General features: G+C 38.0%; 1 protein-coding gene across 9 annotated transcripts in view; it reads right to left on the bottom strand.

Annotated features, from left to right (window-relative positions):
• Positions 1-13259, bottom strand: part of myo9bl (myosin IXb-like) — a 50560-nt gene extending 37301 nt beyond the window's left edge. For all 9 annotated transcript variants that reach the window (XM_086162273.1, XM_086162274.1, XM_086162267.1 and 6 more), the window contains exon 1: positions 12864-13259. The gene's annotated coding sequence lies outside the window, so the exon portion shown is untranslated. The remainder of the gene's footprint in view (positions 1-12863) is intronic.

Here is a 13259-nt window from a genome sequence, read left to right as displayed (position 1 = left end):
CGAAATATTTATACCTTACTATATTGATGCGATTTTACTCAGTTTTGACCTAATTAAAAAAGAAAAATTAAAACTTTGGAAGTGAGTCCAAAGTGGCAGTTTCTTGCTGAAAGACGTTTTTCAAGGAGCCAACACTTGAACGACCACCTGTAGATGGTCAATCTTCTCAGTCACCTTTGAAATATCTATTTACAAATAGATGACATTGAAAACTAAACCAATACAAAAATTCAACTTAAATTTAAAAAAACACGTGAAATGGCTTAAATGTACAAGCCAGGCCAGAGTCAGATTATGATTTTATACTCCAAGAGAAACAACATACCAAGGGTAAAAAGGGAAAATAGTTAAGGGGCCAAAGAGAAATCACTCTGGGTTTCAAACACCAAACACCATTTGCTTTCAGAGGGTATCAACAATTTATGGGAATATGCAGGACTAATGGAAGAGTTGTTTATCTCAAGTACTTTAACTTAATCAAAACAAGCAAAATAAGCTATTTTTTCATTCTATATAACTTCAGGAGGACCTACACTGTATTAGTGGAGCCTATAAAAGGAAATATCATGAATTCTTTGCTGTAAGAATTAACAAGCCACATAATAGGGCTGGGCGGTATATCAGCTCAACTGCTACTTTTGAGGGCAGCGTTTTAGATAACTCCCAAAAAGTCTTGAAAAGTTAAGCAAGTTTTTTTTTGTTTTGTTTTGTTTTCTAATGATGAGAAAACATTTTTTCTCATCATTTTTTCTAATGATGAGAAGAACGCTCTAATGATGGGAACGCTATAAACTGCCTAATAGTCTTATAACTCAATGACGCGTTAACCTACAACACAGCACAACATTATGGCAACTAACAATTTATCGCAAAAGCTTCTAACGCCTTGAATTAGGGATTACACAATTGCAAAAGCGAGCCAAACAGCATGCTGGTTAGAGGTAGGCAGTTGTCAAATAAAAGTGCTAGGGGGCTGAAAAGGGGCTGAAGTGGATATAATTTTTTGGAAAAGAAAGTAGAGGCTATACTAGCACCAAAAGACAATGTGTCATAGGACTTGTGTCTGCTGTGTTTAAGTTTATTTTAATTAAAGTATCCAATGTGGAAAAAAACAGAAATTTCCTTCATCACCTCAAAGGCAAAAATACTTATTTGGAGTAGGCACCAAATAATTGACCGTAAAATAGTGAGGCTGGGAAAGGACAAGAAATGTGAACTAGGCTTCTTCCATTCACTACAAACACACAGCAGTGAAAAAGAACTTTTAAACAAATGCATTAAACATAATTTCATTGTGACTAACCTATAATGGAAAAGGTGCATTGATCATGATTACAAGGAAATCATGTTAAATTCACTTCATTTTATGCTTTGCTTTTTCTTAGTTGCATTTTGCCCCATAAATGGACCAGTGTTTTGCAACTTTTTCATTCATCAGACTCTAAAACCTCTATTATCTGAGGAAATGTTTTCAATATGTTCTTTGTTCATCAGAGGGTAGGATAAGCCACTATAAACCTATTCGGAAGCCTGGTTAGGCTAAAAACATGATTAACGAAGAATAAGCAACCAACACATTAAAAATTCAATTCTATTCTATGTGACAATTAAAATCTTAAAAAGGCAAGTGATGACAATTTTTTGTCATGCTGTCTAATAGAAATATATACACATTTAAAACAATATATTTATCCCTTCACAATTTGTCAAATTACAGTGGGTTACAAATGAACCAATACTTTCTTTCTGTTATTGGTGCAACTATGGAATGCAAATGTTTTTTGTTGTGTATGCAGCTTTAAATGTAATAGTAGATGCAAAGACAAGCTTTGTGGAAATTACAGTCACCATGGAAATGATGAAAAGCAACCAAACTGCAGAGGAAAAGGGATGTGACATGAACACATTTGTTTCCATTGCATTATATGAACCATTGTCCAGAATAAAGCAACTTTCAATGCTCAGATTTTGTCGGCATAATTGTATATTTTGTAATTCAGCATGATTAGCTGAAATTTTAGAGCTCTTAGGGGGCTGACTAGACTTAAAATAAAGCTGTTTAGAAGGTGTTTGTACAGACAAAATGTACATGAACTTGCTTTTAGTGCTACAGGGGGTTGAGGAAGTTTGATGGAACATCTGATTCGAGACAGAATTTGACACATTTAAAATTCCCCTGATCGACCCGATGCTGGCAATACACATCTGTGTATTGCCACCTTGAACCAAGCGGTCTTCTCCCGAGGGAAAGAGGAGCTGGGGCCAATGAAGTATCCCTCTGCACAACAACTCTCTCTGCATGACCTAATGGATATGAGACGGACTGGCTCCCTGCCAACTCTGGTTGCATTGTCCTCTGGGCACAATGAGAGACTGAAGCAAGGCAAGCAAAGACTCAATATGTGTGTGCATGATTGTCTGCGCTCATGGTGGCATTTGGCCTGCGCATATTTGCGTGAGCAGTTCATAAAAGCACCAAGGACTTGTGTGTTGGAGAGACATTGCTCTTGCTAGTGAGTGGTGCTAAATTAGCCGAAGGGTTCAGGCTTTACGGATGCACCCAAAATGGCTGTGAGTGGATCATAGCCCTCCCACCTGAGCCATGTGATCTATTCAAGGGAGCAATCTTTTGTTTAAGCAGCCCAAAATCTATCAGATATCTAACTGGGAGAGCACATTTTGACACAATAAAACAAACATAGAGAGAAAACAGTGTCAAGAAGAAAATGCTATTAAAAGCTCATCTCCCTTGATCTTTAGGAGGCCCCATGCTGACCAGCCATGAACAATAAAACCAGAGTGAAGGAGCATCTGCTGCCTCCATAAAAAGAACAGAAAGGAGAAGGAAGGAATTAGAGATCCAGTCCATGGTTTGTTGATATCACCACCATTTTCATTAATACTAATCCCAGACTTTTGTTCAAATTAGTTTCTTGCTCTAAGAACCCTGCAAGATATAGACAATAAAGACCAACAAAGGTCACACTGAATGTTGTTTAAGCTAAACTGAACATAATAAGTTATTTTAGAGTTTAGTACAAACCATAAAATATGTCCTGCATCACAATTAAAGCTTGGTATTCCAAACCTAAAATCAAACTAGCCAGCTCTGTCAAAACACATAATCATACCACGGCCTGACACTACTAATCAATTCTAACATGCTCATCTGCATGTACCGACATTGCATTGATCTGGCACTCCTGTTGTCATGTGTTTTAGTCCCGTATTGACAAACTGAAGTGAACTGCTGTTCAGCTGACATCCCTTAGAGGGAAGTTTGACCCCATATCACTCATACGAGGGGAAAGGGGCAGTAGCTGCCGGCCTCAAATAAAAGCAAATAGTCCAGTCTATATACTCTAGGTTTTCCATGTGTCTAACTCTCCTGACTGTCCATGACTTTTCACAGAATTGTTACTGATGAAGACAACGCATAATCAGGTCAGCCCACCCAATGGAGGAAAACATTAAATATTTTCTTTGACTTAAACTCAATCCTAGAGGAAAAAAAGGAATTGCCCAAAACCTAATGTGTCATTAAAAGGTGAAAACACTCAAAAACTATATTGTTATGTTCCACTTGTCAAGTTGAGTTGCAAACTCACACAGAGTTAACATTAATAGAACCCCAAACTGCAAACACTGAGGAGTACAAGGCAAAGTGCAGTAGGCACTACTAGGACAGCAAAGTGCTGTTGAAAAAAATCCCTAGAGTAATTTGTATCATAATCCATATCTTGATTGCATTTAGTCATATTCCCCCCATCCCTTTACCCCAGGGGTAAAGGGATCACGAAGGGTCTTCACACTAAGTTGCAGGGTACTATCATTTGCTGGAACTAACGTTGTTAAATGCATTATGCTTCATCAGATCACTTGGAATTTTTCATAATAAAAAGCTCACTCTTAAAAATGAAAATTCTGCTCATGTTTGTGTAGGTGTCCCTTTTATGCAGAGGATTAACTACTATAATAGGAGGCATGGTGACCAAGCTGGTATGGAGAAATGTATGTTTTCAATTAGCCGAATAACCTGAAACTCTAACCAGCAGCACTGACATGAAATACACCAAAGAGGCCATAGCATGTCTGACTAAATGCAACCCAGAAGGCTCTGCTCAGGCTGATTAGTTGTTTTAGGATTCCTCACTAGTTGTTGGTGCATGGGTATGCAGTACAGTTTTCTGAGCTAATACCTCAGTCGTGGTGGATAAGTAAGAATTGTAGACCACTGATGGAGAAATAATAAAGAGAAGAATAAACCAAAGAATAAATGTTTTAACATGGCATTACAAATTGCTAAAGTCATTCAATTAAGAACAAAAACACTATTAAAATGTAAAATAGTCAATAATGGGGTTAAGCTTTAGGTGTTTAGGTTTTCCTCGGATTGTCTCAGATATGTTGATGTAACGCCAATTCCAGAATAAAGGAAATACAATCATGCATCACAATATCAAAATATATACTACTGGCCCTCTTCTGTAGCAACCTACAATTAACCATTGGACAAGATGCTGAATGGCTTCCGGTGAATGAAACACTTCCATGGGAAGACCCCCCATAACTAAAAAAAACCAAACAAACCAAAAACACAACACATGTGTAGTATTCTTTTAAACACTTATAACACTGGTTGCAGCTGCTGGCTAAAATCAGGAAGAGAAAAGGAAGCAAAGGAAAAGAGGGGGACAGAGAGGATTATTGTACACATTCACTCATGTGGGCTATCCTGCTCTAAAAACGCTTTCCAAACACATGACTCCATTGTGCCACCAGGATAGTTACAGCAATGCAACCAAATTCATACTTAAAATTCTTTCTCCCTGCCTTCTCTTACAATCATGACAGACAAAAGTAGAATGATTTGGGGGTTAAAAAATCTAAACAGAGGATAAAACTGGTTCATTTTTGGTCAGTTTTCAGGGGCAGTTGATAGCCAGAAGATATTAATTTAACAAGGCTTAAGTTCTGTTTGTCTCCCAAATATTTATTGAGAACAGCTAAAGGGAATGCCATTGCCATGAACTCAGATCCACCTCAAATTTAGAAACATTTCCTTCTTTGAAAAAATAAACACACTTTGATCTCTATTTGAACCTCTAAATTTCAAAAATATTGTAGGGGGAAACTACAAAGCCCTTGAAATGAGGGATGCATAATTAACAACAGAAAGAAAAAGAAAATAATCTCTTTCAATCAAATGGATAGTATATTATATCCTATCTGCATCATAGTGCTTTCTTTTTTGCTTATCATGCCTTACTGCAGGCCCACCAACTGAAACACATACACACATACATACAACACAACACACACGGGATCATAATCTCCTATAATGAGTAGAACCTGGGCAGATCAGGCAGAAGGATCTGCTGCATTCATGTTTAACAATTAGCAGGGAAAGATAGTTTGTAGTGGTTGCCACTTTTCTCTCTCTCTCTCTCTCTCTCTCTCTGTCTGTCTCTATGCACACACTATGTCATGCTATGAGAACACTCTTTCCCACACCTGGGCCCGACATCCTGTGTGATTTTTCTTAAGTCAAATGCAATGTGCACATTATTCATTAGTGACCTAAGACAGGCTAGAGTTTAAAAATAGAGCAAACACAAACAACAGAGCAGAGTCAACCCTACTGAGACCCCAAAACCAAGGTCCTCTGTTCCAACTCCATCAATCCTCTTGTACATCACTTTATGTTTCTGTCTTTTCATCTTTTCCTATCTGTGTCTCTTCTATCCGAGATTCACAGTGTTTTGCTTCCCCCCCCCTCTTGTCAATCCCCACAGCCCTTTGAGCAAACAGTTTTGGGAGTGATAAATAGTAGGCAGACTTGAGACAACATTTAGTCTAAAATCTCTTTTCATATCAAACATTTAATCTAGTAAATTAACTAACAACTACACATGCAAAGGAATATGATGCTGAATGATACCATTCAATGATCAGGTCATGACTATTTAAAGCAAGTTTAAAGCGAAACAGAAATATAAATTTTAGATAAACCACTATTAACGTAGTTGAAAGTAAGGTGGTGGCCTTTATGTTGCCTTCGTTTTTAGCCATTAACATTAAAAACCTGCGTACAAAGACACAGACAACCAGACATTTGCAAAAACACACACATAACCCATTACATATGTGTAGCAATCGTTAGCCTGATCATTAGATTTTGACTGTCACCAACATTGATGTACCACAGAGCAGAGAAAGAGCAAACAGACCCTCAGGCGTGCCCTCCCTCAAGCTCATAATCCTGAGCCAAGATATGCGATCAGTGCCCAAACACAGGGGAGGGGGAGGTTATAGAGCTCACCACAGCATTCAAATGGACAATCTAGTCAAACACATCTTTCTGTGGGTGATTATTCCAGCAAAGGTAATACATACAGTATTTTGGTCGAAACTGTCTGGCCTGAAGAAGTGGAGACCTTGACATTTTTTGATTTTTACAAAAGGCTGGCTGATTTGTGGACCATGCATGTTATGGAGATGAGAAACTACCTAGATTAAAATCTAGACTTTACAAACTGGAAACGGATATTTTTGTCCATTGGCCTTTACAGGGAGAACTGAAAAAATGCAAATTAGCCTGGATTTCTAGAACCACATCAGTCACTGTCTGCTAAGAATCTTGCATGAAATCTCTGCTGCCATCCGTGCGTGTATGGTTGTGTATGTGTGTGTGTGTGTGTGTGTGTGTGTGTGTGTGAGAGTGTGTGTGTGTGTGGCCCATTATGAATAAATATACATGTGCCGGTCTATAAGGAACACTAATGTAGGCAGAATCTCAAAGGTGACTGCAACATGATCCACAGGCTGCACAGAACAGTTATCTGTCCTGCATCCTTCAAAGAAGAAAGCCAGGAACTATTTTATTTCAATTAACTTTAAAAAAGTGGGGGGATAATGAGTCATATTATGAGATATTTCAATGCCATCACACAAATATGGGTTAACAACAGCAGAAGTAGCTCTTTAACATTTTAGAAAAAACAGACTGCAATGTTCAACTACCTAAAACAAAATGGGGACAACAACTGTAAAGCCAAAGCACAGGTAATGAAGTCAGTTACTATTCCTTTAAAATGGTCATTACATATGCGCAAATTTGCAATGCATTGATTTCTAATTGTTCATATGTTAGTCATAACTGGAGGTGCAAAGGTTTCAATCATATTCACATTCAATCTTTATTCAATGTCCAAAGAGATTACTCTGATTTTGGTCGGTTGTGATTTGTGATTTCTAAGAATTTATACATATCACAATGTTAATTGAGACCATAAACAGACAAATATTAAATGTTTGTTTTTGTTTCATAAACATACTATTAAAAGGTTGTCTAACTGCAGCTGCAACATCTTACAATGAAGTAATCATTTATTGTTATCAGGTTCACTGGAACGTGATTGTACATTCAAATTCAACGGGAATGTGTCATGGTACTGAAGATGCTAGCCAAGTAAATATAGGTGCAAGACTTAAAGTGAACAAAACACATACAAATTAATAATTAAAGAAAAATCCCATCCCAGGGAAATTGTGACAACCTCCCCAGCCGTTCATCTCTGCAACACACCGAGCTTAATTTATTTACATCACTATTCCATCCATTAAAAAATCGTAAGGTCATAAACAATTGCCCTATAATGGAGACTAGTGTTAGATATTGAAGGTTGGGTGTTCTCTTTTGCTAGATTTAGCTTAACTGTCTTTTCTAGCATGTTCATATTTTTCATAAATGTCCCATATACCAACTTTGCCGTGCTCCATTGCTCTGTTAGTGTTGCTGTACGCATGATATGGCCAAGTGTGCAATCTTGTTTTATATATTAGACCAGTATAAAATTGGATCCACTGAGACCATGGTGGCCCCTGTCCAGTCAAGGCTTTTTAGATGAAGAATCAGGTCACTCTCTAGTTTATTTGTCCGTCTTCAATCATCATAAAAAAACATCTTGAGGAAAAGAAACATCTCAAGTAACTTAAACAGGCCAAATTAAAGAGTGTGAGAGAGGAGGATACAGAGAATAGGGTCAGATGGACAAAGTGGATTCGCTGTAGCAACCCCTGAAGGGAAAAGCCAAAAGGAGAAGAAGAGGAAGAATGACAGGATAAACACCTGTGAATGGATCAAATGCAAAATCAGAGCTGGAGCCAGAATGCAAACTAATAAAAAATGATTTATTGGCACTCCTCACTTATCTACACTTATTTTTGAATGCAATGAAGGGCAGATAGTGGAAACAAATGTTCTTCATGTTACTATGAGATACAATAATAAAAAACTTGGCAGTGGCCACATGTAGATTTTATCTTAATTGTCACACAAAACCAGTACATCAGTCTGAAAATGTTACAATTTTGTTTTCCATGACTGAAGCAGACTTCACTTTGGAACACACCAGTTGTTCATTTTGGTTAAACATTTGCTTGGATTATGCTCGGACTCTAATCACTATCTAGACGACTGGATTTTGCATTATTGTGATGATAATCAAGCTTTGATGTAGTTGCTCTTAACTTGCTGTGTACGGACCCTACAATGATAGCCAAAAGTGGACTGACGCACAACAAAACAAATGCACTGTAAGTAGGCCATCCCTAAACAGTTGGTCTGCCTTTTCCTCCCTTATACCCTATCATTACAGCTGGGTCTATTTATAAAGACCATAAATTGAGCCTGCCACATTGAAAGAGCCAAGTAACCAAGGAGTTTGTGGAATTGATGACTTTACAACCTAACCAATCTCCCTATTCTGCCTCTCATGGTCTTCTTCCAATGACTGTCTCTCTTATCCATCAACTTTCCTCGCTTGATCGTGCTGTCTAGTCCACTCACTACACAAGAAGAGGTCATAACACTTCACACTGCAAAAACTGTTAGCAACTTTTTGCAGAGTGGATGTCTATTTTTCTCCATGTCTTTCACCAAGATGAGGCAGACCAGGGAGCATTCCTGCCACAGGGTGCACTCGCAGTTATGCTTTCACAAAAGCACACACATATGCAAGTCACTGGTGGCCCACTTATCCAAATGACCTTCTTTCCACTTATCCGTTACTGTGTTCTTAGAACTAGTTTGGTGTGCTGAGTGAAAAGTTAGCCTTGGTGGGGATTATGCTCATTTATTCACCAGAGCCTTGAATTAGTCATTCATGTCTGTGATGAGAACATTTTAAACTCTCTCAACAGCTTCTCTTCCACTATTAATACATATATATATATACAATTGACAAAGCAGCAAGTAAATAAACAACACCAGTTCTAGTATTCTTTATAAGGAAATAACGCAGAGATACAAGCAGGCCACTGGCAAATAGTATAAATTCAAGTCTCTGCTTGTCTGACTTTTCTTGCCAAGCCCTTGGCAATGAGCCCTTCGGTGTACGTCACACAGTACCAAACTCCAGTCTAGTGCACTGTGTTTGTAGCATTACAGTCCATAATTTATGACTCGGATTATAAAAGAATCAGAGCAAATAAAATGTCTAGCTTTTTTCTCCTTTCTGTCTCAAAAAGAATATTCACAAATAACTTTTTCTAATCATTATTATACTTTATTTATTAATAATACAACATTTTATTGTGGACATATAGCCTCCCCTAAAATAAACCAACAAATCAAAACCAATCCGTTTTGCATACATTCACGACCATTGTGTTACATTCAAGAAGTCATAACCTAAGTGATAGCCCTACCGGACAACAGATACAATGGCATCGACACTTGAACAACCACACCGATGCGGTTTGCGAAAATCCTCTAGAGCTATCAAGCCATTCAGTGCAAGTGCAGCCACTTAAAAGATGTAATATCAAGAAATTTAACAAAGCTAAATGTATTTCATAACTGTTGTCTTTATAAACACTTTCTTGCCTTATCTTCCCTTTTGTGATTGTTGTGTTGCCACAAATAAAACCTTTCCTCATAAGAGTCGTATTAGAAAAACAACAACAGATCCATAACTTCAACTGACCTTGAAATGAACGGTCATGTGAACCTGAAAAATACACTCATTAGCTCATTCAAATTCGGTCACACAGTCAACGGAATTTAGCGGTAGATGATACACAGCAGATGAAAGCCTGGACGGAGGAAAGACCGCTGACAAATTTGGCAAAGCTCAGATTGGGGCTATTATCTTTTCATCCACAGTTTCACACAATTGCATCCGCCAGGATGTGTAGACCAATTACAGCTCAAAGCTGGGCTGGAGATGCAATTGGTCTTCCTTCCCCTCCCCCTTTCATGTCTGTAGCCCATATCAAGTCTGCAGAGAGGCTAGTTGAGCACCAACCATTAGCAGGAGGCCATATGGTCCCTTTCTTTCCAAAATGGCAAGGCACTTTCTGGCAGCATAATTATGAAGGGATTTCTAGTTGAAATCTTTGTAACACAAAGAAGGATGCGTCTTTTTTATATATTTTTTAAAGAATTCTACTTTTTTTCTCATTTAGAAAAATCTCTTGATGCCTCTTTAACTGCACACTTATCTTTACCCCAATTATTGTGAAATATCTATGAAAGTCATGAATATTTTAGTAAATCAAAACAGTGTGTACAAAGACATTTTAATGTAGATTTGCTCCTCTGTCACCCGAGGGACTGGGATTCAATATTCTGATAAGAAATAGGTAATAAAACATGCTTATGCACAGCAGCGCATTTGTCACTCCAAAAAGTCATATTGTCTATACTCTTGATGACTGATACTGTTATTACAGCATAAATCAATGATTACAAAGGATGAGCACTATCAATGATAACAAACCCTTGACAAGCAATATGCATGCAAGTATTTCAATGGTGAATAAATTATAGATGTAGTCTAAAATGTATTTCACTGGCAGGCCGTAATAATGTATTTGTGTTTTCTGTGCTCCCTTACTGATGATATGATGCTTAATTTTACAACAATGAGTTTAAATGGATAGACTTCTATTGCAGCCAAATCACATTTTGTTCCACCTGCACCCCTTATCATTTGTCTCTATGTTAAAACTGTTCTACAGAAACTGTAGGTCTCAGAGTCGGACAAACGGCCTGCTGTCATCACTGTCTTCGAATCATTGGAATGCAATGAACCAACTGCTGTCTAATATCAACTGATTGTTCATGACACGACCGTCTTAATTGATAGTTTGTTTTAGTCCTGAAAGAAGGATGTATAATAAAAACTGACACTTCTATCATTTTAAACCATAGGTTTCAGATAAAACCTGTAATTCGAACAGAGGAACGTTAAATACCACAAAAGAGGGAGAAAGGAAAGCAGGATTCAGCCAAACAGGAGTCCTGCTAGCACTCTGTATTGCTGTCTAAACTACAGGATGTGTGCAGTGCAAGACAAAACACACTATCAATATTCAGGTCAACATTAAGATTATTAGAACTTGTCTGCGTCACCTGTTGAAACCTCGCCTGTATATGCCAAAGGCTCACAACTCACTTGAGGACATTATAGTGCGTTGTCTATTGAAGTAACCTTTTGAAAATTTATGATTCACCTTCAATGGTTGTTTAGAACATAACCAACTTCCGTTACTTGGCAATCGGCCATGTCCCACGAGCATGACAGCAATTTTGAAACCACTCATCGACTTGGGTAACAACAAGTAGCTGACAAAGCCACAGGCACATGAGATGAAATGGAACTAATAAAATATAAAATTTCAACATGAGGAAACTGCTTGCCAGTTAGTACACTTAAACTGTATAAACAGCAGAGTAAGTCAAAGAAATGGACACAGGGGAATAGAGAGGGAGAGGAACTTAAAACTGCAGTACATGTGTATGTAATTTTAATGTTCCTATGTATGATTACTTTTTTCCACCATCCAGACATTAGTCATGATGCCAGAGGTTGGAGCTGTAGCTCGTGTGGAAGATTTTCTTAAAAGTGCAGTCTGGGAGAAACACACAGAAACTTTGACTTAAACTCAGCATAAGTATTTCCAAAATCCATATCTCCTTTAGGGTAAAATAGTAACAATTGAAAGCTATGTTTCTAATATAAACAAACTCATTACCAGTTATCTGGGCTGGAGCTTATTGATTTTGTAAATATGGAAAACATAGAGTAGGACACGTTTCTATCATTTTTGTAAATACATTTGAGAGAAGTTTATTAAAGTATGATTATATACCATTTTTCCTTAAAGCCTCTGCCAAAATAGACAGGCTATGATATCACTGGCCTCATTTAAGATACGGAAATGAAACATGACATTAGGTCGCAGAGTATACAATTCCGTATGATAAATCCTTTGAGCTTTTTGGTTTAATATGAATATATAACTGAAAAGAATTACTGACGTTAATGAGCAGCAGATCGCTTAAATAGCTGAACAACACAAGCAGAATGCTAATGTTCATGACAACTTCTCAATCGGTTACTGTTGCACTAAGATGTTTATTTCACTCCACACAAAAAAGATCAATAAAATAATCTCTTCCAAAGAGAGAATCCACTGTTTTCAGTGCAAAACTTTAAGATATTTATGTTCTGCACATTGAGAAGCAGGCCGAAAAGACACAGATCAGCATCAAGTCAGCCGACATTCTCCGCTTGACGCGAGGATGTGTCACTGACAAATAAACCGGCATGGGGCAGGTCTACGGAAATAAAGCAAAGACTCGAAATACATGAACTTACAATGGCAGCCTCGCTTCTTGAGCCTTTAAAAAAGAATTTTAAAAAAGTGTATTTCCTCCCTGCATACGGTGATTCAGTGAGTTCGCCCGGGCTGCGACCAGCCCCCACGGGAAGGCACACGTCTCGTACACATTTTCCAAGCAAGAAATTACAAAAGAAAAGAAAGCAAAAAAAAAAACAAAAACGTGAACGTACCTTTCCTTGCTGTTTCTCTCATTGTGTCGTTGTATTCCGCATTTGCATCCCCGCGATGTACCGGTCGGATAAATCGGTGATATTTAGACACGGTTTTCCGTCTCCCTCTCTCTCTCTCCCCCCCTCCGTTCTTTGATGATGAAAGCAATCCGGACTTTCTTTATCCGGGCTAGCGTTAACAACGGCCGAGTCCCAGACAAAGCTGGAGGCTTAAAACCGACACGGGGAAAAACAACCACTCCACCAAAAAAACCTAGCTTATTCAAATGTGTAAGTTACATAAAGACGAGAAGCTTCGAAACGAAAACGGTTCATTCTTAGCGTCTAATTTCAGTGGTTTCCGAGCGGCTAGTCAGTTAGCATGTCGCTACTTCCTTTCTCTTTGCCCAAATAAGA

This window comes from Fistularia commersonii, chromosome 16 (genome assembly GCF_037954325.1).
Source record: "Fistularia commersonii isolate RoL2024-O1a breed Wild chromosome 16, RoL_Fcom_v1.0, whole genome shotgun sequence".
Taxonomy (NCBI): domain Eukaryota; kingdom Metazoa; phylum Chordata; class Actinopteri; order Syngnathiformes; family Fistulariidae; genus Fistularia; species Fistularia commersonii.
This window is presented reverse-complemented; position numbering and strand designations above follow the sequence as displayed.